Source organism: Ischnura elegans, chromosome 7 (assembly GCF_921293095.1).
Source record: "Ischnura elegans chromosome 7, ioIscEleg1.1, whole genome shotgun sequence".
NCBI classification, from domain to species: Eukaryota; Metazoa; Arthropoda; class Insecta; order Odonata; family Coenagrionidae; genus Ischnura; species Ischnura elegans.
This window is the reverse complement of record NC_060252.1, coordinates 31,897,548-31,911,177: the sequence shown is the minus strand read 5'-3', so window position 1 is coordinate 31,911,177 and position 13,630 is coordinate 31,897,548. Positions and strand designations below refer to the sequence as shown.

At 37.6% G+C, this 13,630-nt stretch overlaps 1 protein-coding gene across 1 annotated transcript in view; it reads left to right on the top strand.

Moving 5' to 3' along the window:
- Positions 1-10,438: 10,438 nt before the first annotated feature.
- The window catches only part of LOC124162869, a 316,654-nt gene continuing 313,462 nt past the window's right edge, over positions 10,439-13,630 (top strand). The window contains exons 1-2 of the mRNA XM_046539558.1: positions 10,439-10,606; positions 10,862-10,914. The gene's annotated coding sequence lies outside the window, so the exon portion shown is untranslated. The remainder of the gene's footprint in view (positions 10,607-10,861; positions 10,915-13,630) is intronic.

Genomic DNA, 13,630 nt, shown 5'->3' with positions numbered 1-13,630 from the left:
CTTATTTATTGCTAATATGTATTTAGCACATAGATAATTGTTGGTTGCACGTAAATTGCAGACTTTGAATTAAATTCCTCATTTTTTTCAGAGCATAGTCAAATTTTAAACGAAGTTCTTCGGTCAATATTAACGCATTTAATGCAGAAGCAATTTCCATGTTGATGCTTATACAGAACTCAAGATACATATAAGTCAATATTTATTGTAGAATTTCGTTTACAAATTTTAAACGCAGTTCAAAAGACAAAGAATTCAATTCTTAGTTTATATTTCTTGAGAAAAGAACAAATATTTAATTAAAAAACTGACTGGATTAACAATTGCATGACCGGGGTCCCTTACTGCTAAGAAGGGTAATAAAAGACGAGGGGTCAGGGTACCTGCTCCCGGATTCCGAGGGTAAAGCCTAAACCCCGCAGTGTTCGGTCCCGAAACAAAGACGTCCTACACCTGCGACCGTCATAAAAGGGGGAGAGGTAGAAAACGTGTATATATGGCTTTCATTCTCATGGTCAGGAAAATCTCAGACCAAAATATACGGCTTTTGTCTCCCGGGTCAAGAAACGTCCACATGTATATTTACATCTTAAGTAGGGAAAAGGTTAAAAAATATTTTTTTTAGGCCATCTTTGTCCGTAGGGTAATTGTCCTCCTAAAAATTTAAGGAAATTTGAACGCCTTTACTTCTATACTGCCCACAGACAGGCATAGCCAGGAATTTCGTTTGGGGGGGTCCCAAACCACGGGGGGGAAATTTAAAAAAAAGAGGGTACTAAGTAGAGGGTTATAAACTAATTTTAGCACTTTTCATAATCGAAAAAACTTCATTTGTTAAAGAAAGATTATGTAAATTCATGATTTCTCAATATTTTTTCTTTAATGAAGGAAAATAATTGTGTTTTTATATTTTGGGGGGGGTCCGGACCCCCCAGACCTCCCCCTGACTACGTCACTGCCCACAGACTTTGTTTATTGATTGAAAAAAGGTGCTGAGTTAAATGGCAACTGAAGAGACTGATAGGGAGTATAGGACTTAGCATAACGGAAACATGGACACTGAGGAAAGAGGTTGAGATTACGCTGAGACATCAAAATGAGGGTGTTGAGGGCAATAGAGGGGGTATATTTTGGAGGAAGTACATAAACCCTTTCGCTGCTGTTCAATCTCCGAAAACCTTCTCCTCACATGCGGCGAAAAGGTTAAAATGCGGTTCGTGGGCCTATGGAGCAGGTACTTCCAGGATGGGTGTGGTACACCCTCTGAAGGGTTGCTAATCCGGGACCCTATCCTCGACAAGCTCATCCACGCAGGACTGTCTCCTCGACGCAACCAATCAATCTGATCATCGAAAAATGATTGTTTTCATCGCACTCCTGCCAATCGAGCAATCAAGTACGTTTTTAAGCCGTGTTTCTGCAACGAAAAATAACGATTTTGTTAACTTTGCTAAAAACGTGGCTGCGGACAACCGTAGAATGACCATTTTAGCAAAGTTAACAAAATCGTTATTTTTCATCACAGAAACACAGTTCAAAGATGTACTTGATTGCTTGATTGGCCGGAGTGTGATGATAATATTAATTTTTTGAGGATCGGATTGATTTATAGATTTTCAAATTGCAGTCAGAGCGGTCACTTTTCGGGAGGTAGGCGGATGATGAGCTGGTCGAGGATTCCGGGTCCCGGATTAGCAACCTTTCGGACTGCTTCGGCGAAAGTGCTGACCGCATGGCAGGGACGAAGAAAAAGTACGTCCACGGCAGTCTGCCGTGCGCACGTACTAAGTACGTCCACAGCAGTGAAAGGGTTAAAGACCCTAGCTCTGAAAAATTTTAGGGGTTCGAAGATCTAGCATCCTTCCACACCTGCATGCTACAGCCTTGAATCTCAGGTAAGTGGGGAAGTGGAAGAAAGAAAGTGGAGCAGGTTTAGGATTGAATGAAAAGGTTGCTATGTAAATGGTAAAAATAGTGGATTTTAGAACAAGACGTTGTTTGTGAGGACCCAGAAGGGCACTTAAAGAACTGGAGAAAATTATTCAATGAATAAAAAATGAGAATGTATATCGATATGAAAGTTCTAACAAGACATATCTAAAAAATAACAACTTTTCAGGAGAGAAAAAAAAGAATAATTTTTTCTAATTGTACACTGTTATTAAAAACAAAAATTTCATAAAACTGAAAAAGAAGCATACGTTTGCCAACAAAGTGTTGTTTTTTGCTTGAATTTATTTTTTAAATGTTATTACACTTTGTTTAATATACCTGTATCAAACCAGCCAAATTGTGTGATACGTGCTGTTGGAACTTAGCCATCGATATGTTCATTCAATCTGTACTCCATATGCGATCCACATCAACAACAAAATGGTCAATGTGGATATCTCATACAATATGCAGTACACAACACATTTGTGGAAAAGGTTTTTCACAAATTCCTAATTCATGCCCATGAACATTTTATCAACTGAATTATGATACTTATTTTTTCAAATGTTTTATTGCTTTGCTCTAATTTTCATTAATTTGCTTACCTAAATGAGAGACGATATTTTGGATGAAGCTGTCACTAAATGTCAGTGCTCACAGCCAAAATAATTTAGAATTTCTTCCTCTGGGTAGGTCCTCATCAAACTTGGTACGTATTGGACTAATGCTGTCACAGATCTATGAACAGCTCATGCTTATTGGCCACTTACTCTTTATTCCCCCATGCTTCTCCCTCATTGAAGCTTCAATGAGTTGTCTATGATGCACTCTCAGAAATGGAAACATCCTCAAAATATAATTTCTTGTGATATATTTGACAACTAGGATGGAAGTATCTCAAGGGAAAAAAGTCCTCTGAACCTGGAATAGGGTAGTTTCCTTCATCAAAGAAAACGAAAGCCATTAATTGCGATTTGTTATCCACCGTCAATGTATTCATAATACATATACAAATTATTTGGTTTTAGAAATCCCCGTTCATCCCCGATGAATGTTAATGGTCAATTTTAACCTCATTTGAAAAAGGCCAGATTGGCAGCCAAGCAATGCCACTCCCGTTGACGTCACAGGGACCTAGATGCTATTCAAGTAGTCAGGAGTTTTACATCGTCTGAGATTACCAATGCATGCATGTGGCACAGAGCTCAGGGAACATTTATTAATAATTACTTATTAAAATTGCCTTTGTTCGGAAAGTTTCCTTTGTTTGTTAGGGTATTAATAATCCTTATTTAAGCCGAGCACTACCTGCTAGCAGCCTGCATTGTAGCGACTCTGATAGACTCGCACTAAGGTGGCCTCACACGGCGGCAGCCAGAACCAGAATGACATCACACGGGCTTTTCCCAGCATTCATACTTAGCCGTCACATTTTCCCGTGCTTGAAAATTTTCACTTTTCATTTAATTGCAAAAAATAGATTTCGTCATTAAAAATCTAAAAGCGTGAAATATGTACTCCAGGAATAATAATATTTCGATTTAGGCAATAAAAAATAATAGGTAACCACCCTATTGAACCACATACATCTGGATTTGAACCACATACATCCTATGGATCCACATACATCCTGATAGCTGTGGAAACCAATACCCTATTCAGTTTCCTTTATTCCCATTAAAATTGTACCATGGTCAGAAAGAGCTGATCAGAGAAAAGGCCATTTAAGATACTGAATGGGAGAGTGTGACTTTAAGTGGTGGAAGCGTGGATCCTGAGGAAGGAAAAAGAGATTGCGAAGTGAGCTGCTAGGTATATAAGGTGGATTGTTTCAGTCCATCAAAAATATCAAGGTAAGGGAGAATGAATGGGCCTCCAAGAAGCCATAAGCATTTGAGAATCTCAAGCCTATGCTCAAGCCATGAACTGTGGTAAAGGTGACATGTGTCTGGCAAGTGGTCTGGAAAGTCACCTGCTCCACTGAGTCCCATCCACACATTTTCAGAGAGAGTCATCACTGCACTCACATACAGGAGGCACCTTTGCTGCCTAAACACTGGGAGCCCTCCAAACAGGCAGTGGCCAAGAGGGACTAAGATTACAAAGGACACTTTAGGCAGAAAAGGTACATTAAGCTACCATGTGAGCAGGAACGTAGCCCAGGGGCTGGTGGTTATATGTATATCCAGGGTGTGTATTAGAGAAGATATATGATCATGAAAAAGGGCATGAAGTTCACATGAATGCATTGACGGACTAGGATCCTGACTGCAGGTAGTGTAGGTGGCAGCTACACCGCTACACTACATGCGAGTTACTCTCCAAATATGTGGGTGCGCACTTGAATCGTGTTGAGTTTACTCCCAGCACCCATTTGAACATGGCATGATGCCCTCCCACTTACCTCGTCTCCTGCCTGAGCACCCACAAGCAATCGCGTAGACCGTATATGTGGCCGGTTCGATGCCACGGGATCTCACACTTGTAAAGCAATAAATTTGCCCAAGGAGATAGCAGTAGCGTTTGGAGCTTCATATCCTATCTCTGTGTGGACAGGATTTACATCTTTCTCTTGTCAAAGGAATACGTAGTTTTCTTTTCATTCATTCATCTTTGGGTATGCAGTTGTTAGCAAGCGTATACGCACCCGCCACCACTGACGTAGCCATACATTAGCATTAGAAGCAAGGTTGGTGTGCGGGTTGCCTACACTGTTATTTTGTTGTCAATTTGCATGTATCAGAAAGGCAAATATTTCATTAAATCAGTTACTAATATATTTTGTTTCAATAGTCCTAAAAGTCTAAGTTTGTAGGTTTAAGAATCGTTGGTTCATGACAGGCATCATAAAATGTTGCTAGTATGTAAAAAAAAATGGAGATTCAGAGGATAGTTACCTCCAGACCAGTAGTATCACAATACATCTCCTCAGCAGATGTATTGTGGCTATTCACCTCAAGAGTATAAATTCCCCACAGCCCCTCCCTGGTTATGTGCCTGACTTCGAGGCTCCCATTCAACTCCAATATATTTATGTACGCAGTATATAGTAGGAGAAACTGGCATGTAAAGTAAATTATCAGGGCAGAAGAAGATTACATAGTATATGTATTCTGATTAAAATTGTTCCCCAAGCCTCCCCATCCCCCCTTATCTCTTCACGACCAAACTTAAACCATAGACTTTCCTCACTCTTCTCTACTTATCCATGACCAATGAACCTCCTCCTTCCAACTCTTACAACCCTCACCCCTTCCTCTGATTGTACAAGCTGACACATAATTGATACAACAACTTGGCATTATCTTAAAGTCTGAATCACACAAAGAGGCTGTAAATATCTGGAGGGGGCACCACTGGTTTCGAAGGTGGAGCGAAGTATGGTCGGAATGGGGGTAGGACGCCCACTTTGACCAAAGCATTGACAATCCCATAAGGGTCAATGCTTTCTATTTGGTGAAATTTTTGGTCATAACTCCTTAATATATTAAAATAAACTATGGAGCGCCCAATGTAAACCTTTTTTCCTACTTTATTGTTAGGCATCACGGTTATGACTCAAACATCTTTTCCCAGGGAAAAATTATTATCAATCACCACGGTTACGCTCTACAACCAACTCAGCTGAAAATAAAATTTTACCAGAGTAAACTAGTTATTTACCTGCGCTTATACTAGTATTGAATTTAATTATAATTAAAGGAAATTAACAATTACAGTAATAAAGTATATTTTCAAGGATATGCCCACCAGTAAAGTGTCTAACAGACACAGAATTTATGCATTAATAGAAGTGTTGCGATTGATGGGAAAAATCCGATGACAATCACTGGTGAAATACTAATGATTATGGTAGTATTTTTCACTAAATGAAGTTCATTTTCAGAACAAAACTTAGCCACCTCAAAATATCAGGTGGAGACAGTCCAAAAATTGTTAAACTAAGATTGCGGAACTTTGACCACGCCAAAAACTTAGAAACAGTGCCTCCAGATATTTACAACCTCCTTGGAGTCACATGATCGTTTTTATATCCCCCTCTTCCTCCCGCGATAGGTTTTCAGGGACAAAAAGAGTGATTGCTCATTGCTCAACCCATCAATTTATGCTGCAAGCTAACCAGTGGTGGATACAGATGGAGGGTACAGGGAGTGTGTGCCCCCCCCCCCTTGCGGGGCCGCCTTCATTGCTGAACATTGCAGAACTACAATAGGGTAGTTTCCTTCATCAAAGAAAACGAAAGGCATTAATTGCGATTTGTTATCCACCATTAGTGTATTCATAATATACAAATTATTTGGCTTTAGAAATACCGGTTTAGACGAATAGCAATGGTCAATTTTTATCCTCATTTGAAAAAGGCCTGACCGGCGCCCATGCGATGCCACTCCACGTGACGTCACAGGGACCTAGTTTCTATACGAGTAGATTAGAGTTTTACATAGTCTGAGATTACCAATGCATGCATGAGGCACAGAGCTCATGGAAACATGTCTTAATAATCACTTATTAAAACTGGCTAAGGTCGGAAAGTTTCCTTCGTTTGATAAGGTATTAATAAACCTTATTTAAGCCAAGCGCTACCAGCTAGCAGGGTCTCTGCTACCTTTTAGCAGCCTGCATCTCAGCAGCGCACACATTCTCGCCCCAAAGTCACCGCGCTCGGCTGCAGCGGGACCCACAAGGGCTTTTCCCGTCATTCATACTTAGCCGTCGCGTTCTCGGGCGCTTGAAAATTTTCTCTTTTTATTTAATTGCGAAAAATAGATATTGTCATTTAAAAATCTAAAAGCGTGAAATACGTACTCCAGGAGTAATAATCTTTCGATTTAGGCAATAAAAAAATAATAGGAAACCACCCTATTGCAACTTTTTTTATGCCATAAGATATTGCCTTGTATATCTGTATAATCAGTTTAAAGAAAATTTTTATGTAACTTGATTATTTTTCATTAGGATAAAAGTATAGGTAGCTCAGAATATCTTTTGTGCCCCCCCTCGAGTGTTTTCTCTATATGCTACTGATGCTAACCTTACCCGCAACTATCAGGCTCTCCCACTTTCACTTCTAATTAACCTAATCAGTACAGTTTTATTCTCCAAATGGTGAAAAACTTATTTCACTCTTTAAAGTGCATTATATAATGTTTTTGGAAAAAAGACTTTATTTATTTTTATTTTTTTAATGAGTTTGGCTTTACGTTGATTGTTGTGTTTTTACATAAAGACTACTGTCGTCTAAAACGGTTTGCAAGTTGTTCGTAATTTACTCACTCTGGGCCACCTAATTTCACAGGTTTTGGACCCAGAACATCGAAAAACAATGAGAAAAGGTCCACTATTTTATTTTAGTTGAGTAAAATTGGTTATCGTGTATGTCCAGTACGAGTGAACTTATATATGGTTAGGTATACAACAGATTTTGATATGAAAGGATCTAGGCAAAACTCTTCAATAGATCGATCAGGAAGTAATGGATATGACATCTTTGCTCCATGGTATTCTATCAATAACAACATTGATGGGATACCATGCAGCATGTGAAACGATAAAAGTAGAGTAGGTGAGAGTAATGGAAAGCAGCTATTATTATAAAGCAGCTAATTATGTAGTGTCAGGTTTGTGTGAAATTGTCATTTCTTCCACAGTCGTTGGAGTGATTGTTGAAGCTGTCCTTCGAGAAGGAGGGTAAAAATGATCGTGTGATTCTGGCTCAACAAGCAAGTGCAGCCAAAGTTTTTTTTTTATTTTTTGTGGAATTGGCAAAAGTTTTTCATTTACCCACCTATTTGTGACAGTAATAATGTGCGATATCAAAACCAAGGCCTTTAAAAAAAATCATTTGGAATTGCTATGAAATTAAATTTCATGTAAACACATCAAAAGTCCCATTAAATTGAACCAGAGGCAGCGAAATTCTACTCTTCTATCTCAGCGAATCAAATATTCTACCTCTCTCATGCAACTGGCAGCTGTACTTGCTATGAACGAAATTATTAAGATAGTATTAATATTCATTATATTTTTTATCAAAATAGTGCCTTAGAATAACTACAACTACTCATTTTTTGCATAGAAAAGTTGAAACCCTGTTTTAGTTTAGCATCTCACTTGTTTTTTTTTCTACTTTTAACCTTTACTATAAGGAAATAAAGGGGTGAAATCATATTGCCGCAAGAGATATTATTTGGGTGAGGCACACTTTCTTTGAAGAGGTGACAATTTTCCCAAAGACCAACAAAAAATTGAGGTCGATCAATTTCATTAGCATTTAATCATCTTATCATATTCTATACTACATTTTAAATAGTTTTTTTTTCCTCTGGGGGAGACAAAAATGCTGCAATATTTAACTTATACTGCATAGTTGGGTGTAATTAGTCTACATGCGTATAAGAATCCCTCTCTGTGCATTTGATTATTTGCTGTGATGGATCAAAATTAGAATTAGAGCTCATGATGTACAATTCTCCTCTAAATGATTGAATGCCATTGGACTCTTATTCAAGATCTACTATGTAGATGGGTATGTAATAATCCTTTACAGGAACCATGGTTTGTTATAAATCTGATTTAAGTGTAATTACATTCACTATTTAATTTATCTATCACACTCTGAGTGCTTGAAAATGCAGGCAGAAGGAATGATTGGGTGGGTGGAATCTCTTTGTCGAAAATAGTTTTTTTTAGTTATAAATCACATTATTGAAATCATCAGTGAATGGAAAAAGTAACTGGTTTTAACCCTTTCGTGCCGGATCTTTGTTGAAGGAAATTCTTCCTCAATACGAGTCTCTTGAAAGTTTTCTTTACTCCTCTGTACGAAGCCTTTCCGCGTTGACTAAATGCAGTGGGTCCCTCCTGAAACATTTTTGGACTCAACTCGGTGGGGCGCCGATCCTTTTCCTTGGCCTCTGTCCTAGACCCTAGAGGGATTAAAAGCCCCTTCCTAGCACGAGTCCACGGTCAACTAGCTAAAATATTAACGCAGAATATATGCAAATACTTGTTGTTCGTATCGAATTTTTTAAATTCAAAATGAATTTCGTGTTTTTTTCTGAGCACGCAGAAATTTTAAACGAAGTTCTAACGTTTATATAGACGGATTTAGTATATTTACTAGTTGTTCTATAACTCTGTTGATATAACGTTAGAATTTCGTTTGAAATTTCCATGTGGTCAGCAAAAAAAGATGAATTCATTTCTAGCATTGGATTTCAAAAGTAAGGAACAAATATTTTTTTTGGAAAACACACTGCAAATAACAGTAGTTGACCGCGTGGAGAGGATAGGAAAGGGTCGACCTGAGCGGCCGAAGAAGGGACTGGGCTCGCACTAAGGGGGATCACAAGGGGCGACCGCGTCTGTGGGTCTATTGTGTCCGCCACGGTCACTTTTTTCTACCTGTGCCGCACAGGCGCGGCATTCGTTGGTTATGGTAGGAAAATTCACTACGCACAGGTGTGGCATTCGTAGTTGAGGGAAAAAAATCCTCGCCGCACAGGTGCGGAATTCGGCGCGAAAGGGTTAAAGAAGAGAAATCATCAAGTGAATGGAAGAAGTAACTGGTTTTAAAGAAGAGAATATCTCCTTCATCAAAAATGAGTACATACATATAAACGGATACATGCAGTGCTAAAAAACAAATTTTTGTGGGTGAAATATATTCATCATTAATCACTTATTCACCTCTGAGCCCCCCTGAGAATGCATCACTGAATTATCATGGATCATGCGCAGACTGAAATATTTACATAGCTTGAAATTAATTGGTTATACAGCTCTTTGATAGTTATTATCTGACTTTGGCAACTGAAATGAATTTGGCAATTCATAGCAATGTATGTTTCTGCAGGTTGGTCCCTTGAAGATTCAACCTTTAGCCATCAAATCCAAGTGCTCAGCCATTCACTGCTGGTTTTAATTCCAATTTGCTGGTACCTATAATTACAGCGGCACCGATGCATAAATGGATTCTGTGGGAAATATAGTCACTTATAGTTTCAGGCGGTTTCCTATGATTAAATATTAAAATTCCTAAAGTTATCATCTATAAATAGTCAATGATATCAATTTATTCTTCATATTTTATTTCTGTTTTTTATCATAAACGCTGATTACTTTGATCAAAAAACATTTGAAACTCTCCAGATTACTGATTTTCTCTTTGTAGACACTCTTCCTCTCGTCAAATAATGCTTTATTGGTAGGAAATCCCTTTCCTTTGTTCCACAAGTAAAAGATCCGTTCGCTGCATTCTCATGAGGCTATTGCAAAAAACATTTAATTACTGAGCATTTTCAAAAAATCCTCTATATTTAATTAATACCTATTTAAATATTCTAATACTTATTATCTAATTGTAAATATCTACGAATTGTAAAAATGGCGTTATGGGTTGCTTGAGCATTTTCATGTTTTACGTTCCCATAAAATCGTAAGTGGCGCCATTTTGTAAGCTCAGGTTGGAATTAGTTATTGCAGTAGCCTATAGAGGCGCTTACTGACGCCACAGCATTTGGTGCATTATTTTGTGCGAGGGGATAAATCACGTACTCAGTAATTGCGGATGTAATTTAGGAATTGTGTGATGTCTTAGTTATGTAGGCTTACATAATAGAAGAGGGCAAAATCTGAGAGTGCAGCTGAAACTATTTCTATTTGCTTCAAGGTAGGTGTGTTCCGTCTTCTACTTTATTGACAGTGCCGAACCCATTCAGTTTTATTAGCGATGAGAGCAACTGAAATCATTTCATTTACTTTGTGCAGACGTGTGCAGTGATCGTTTGTCATTTGAATGCGATTATATATTTCTTCGATGAATTTGGCATTTCGTGCGTGTGGTCATATACTGTGATATTTATCATAATGTCTTTCTGTGGTATTGATTATTAACTTCCTGTGTAAATTATGCATTTCGCTACAGGTGTAGGAACGGACAAAGGGTTCCGACGTGTACTGCTCCCTGTCAAAGATCAGGTAAGCGCAATGTTTTTAGGTTATTTGGTTAACGGGTCATTGATCAGTCGTGTAAATTCACCTAGTGCCCTTGGCAGACCAATACCCATTCACGTTACTTGTGTTATTGGTCCACAGCGGATCAAGATTACAGAAGTAGTTCCCCTTTGTCCATATTGTATTGTTTTTTAAGATAACCATACTGTTTCTTTGAGTTACATCGTTTCTCTTATCCGTAGGACATTGATTTTTGAAGATTTTTTGACTGAAGTCATTAGAAGGTCCAAATGATTTAACTTCACTCCAAATTAACACTCCGCCACGCCCCCTAAATGTGTCTGAGGGAGTTCTAGGAGTAATCATGATAAAAACTCAGCTAAAATTGTGTTAATGGCTAATTTTATTTTGTTTATCTGTCTGTCATTAGCTAATAACACCTTCATGGCATCTGTAATTCAGTTTGTTTTTTCATGTGGTGGGTGTGTACTCATTGCTGAACTATGATAGCATTCTATTTAATGTTGCCTGCCTGTATATCCAAATTTATTACCATTAAGGGTCGTTTGACATTGCAATGGTGGTATCTCGTCTAATAGTAGGTAGTTAGTTAACTCAAGGTACTTCTTATTTTTTCTCTGATCTACCACGATTCTCATAAAAGTTTTGGTTTGACAACTCTATAGCAATAAGTATATCTTAGTATTTTTCATTTCTCTTTCTATCGATGCTCATGGTAAATTACTAGTGCATCAAGCATATAAGTCATAGGTGTTTTGTTTGTATTCTTAATTAGTTAATCCCTAATGTGTCTCATGTCTATTTTTCTTTAATTTGTATAAAATAGTGTTGGAAATTTTTCATTTTTTCTCTTTATGCTATCTTTTGCATTATATATTGTGAGAAATTTTGCTATTTATTGTCATAAGTATATTTTACGCCGACTATCCTAGTGAGGTATTTTTTTCCTTTATATTACAAAGTGATTGATCTGTCTATGTGTTTCTTTGATACACTCTGAGAGACTTGGTTGTGATGACCTAAATGATAAAATCATTGTGGGGTCAATGTTTTGTAGCTATTGTAGTGTAAATAGGATTAGGATTTAATCTATTCATCATCATTCATCAGCAATCCTAAGATTATTTTGTAGCAACACAGTGAGGTTGTTCACTAGGATCCAAAATTGTAATTCATGAAAAGTTCAATAGATAGAAGGGAAAGATTAGTTATGGTGAAAAAAATCTTCATCATTCAGCCATAATTTTATGTTTAAAATTACAAAATGGAAAGTTGCTATCCACTTTTCATGAGTTGGTGACATCATTAGAGTACTGGCTCATTAATTTATTCAACAAGAACCACTCATAGAGGAAAATGATTGCTTATATGAGTGTCAAAAATGAGGTAAACCACCTGGGGCCCATGAGCGAGACTGAGGAGTTACTGCAAAACTGTGAACAGCTCCTTATGAGTTAATTGTGTCATCAACTTATCTGTGAAATGTTTGAGGCTGGTGATTTTTTGCTTGAGAAGTGGGTGACAGGTTGAAAAACAAGTTTCTAGGGCCTTCTTTTATTCTTCATTTCCTATCAAGGTGGAGATATCACCAGAAAAGCATGGCTTCTTGATTCCTAAATCTATTTGAAAGCTTTGGATTCCTTTTCTAAGTCCATGATTTGTATCAGCAAAAGCTTGTTTGTATGCCTCGTTTTATCTACTTGTAAACTTGGGAATGGCATTGCTGTGATCACATAAAGAGTGTTTCTCAGCATTTAATTTGAAAAATTTTCCAGTCCATGAACTAAAATGTTTTGGAATCGGGAATTGTGCGGCGGCTAGTGTTGGCGTGTCACCCTGGCATCAAATCCCAGTGGTGGCAGATATATGGCAGACTGCCCTATCTCTGCAAGTGCTTTGTGGAGGGTATTTCAAGTAAAACACTTCATCCATAAGATGGGATATAACATGTAGTCCCCATGATGCCTTTAATTAAGAACAGAGTAATGTTGATGCCAGGTTTCTCTCTACCCTTCTTTCTCAAACTTTACCTATGGTGCATGTTAGCTAAGCTGTCGGTTATTTCCTCTAAATACCTACCTAAGCTTAAATTGATGATTACCAAAGGTTTAAAATTTAAGGCTGTCTTGTAATCAGATTATTACAACTTTTAGAATGATTCCTGTTACAGAATGAAATTAAACAATGGATTAGTGTGGAATTCTAGGCTACAATTATTTGGACTCATCTAATTGTAATTGCATGGAACTATATGACTCCCTGCCTTCTTTATCAATTTTCAACTTGAATAAATTAATAAGCCCATAATCCCCTGTCAATAACTGCAGCTATGGTAACATATAAGCTGTATTTGTCACCCCCGAAAAATAGTCGCCCTTAGTTGAATTCATTTATTATGCTATAAAGATGTTTGAAAGCTAAGCATATAGTTAAAATATTGTTGGAGCAAAAAAGGTGTAAAAGAAAATTGAAAGAAAAAATAAATTCTGCCTACCATTAGGCTTCCATAATTTTAAGGTTTCATCAGGTATTTTTGGTGGAAATTATTTTAACCCGTAGACTGTAGGAACGTTTTCATACATTTATGTAGTACTCTTGACTGCAGGAAAAACATTTTTAAACGTTTGACCATTGCTCAACTACCTGCAGCAGTTTCCCAAAATTTTTATTGCTACTTAGATATCTTGCACTTGGGCACTTTCCCTCACTGTAGGGATCA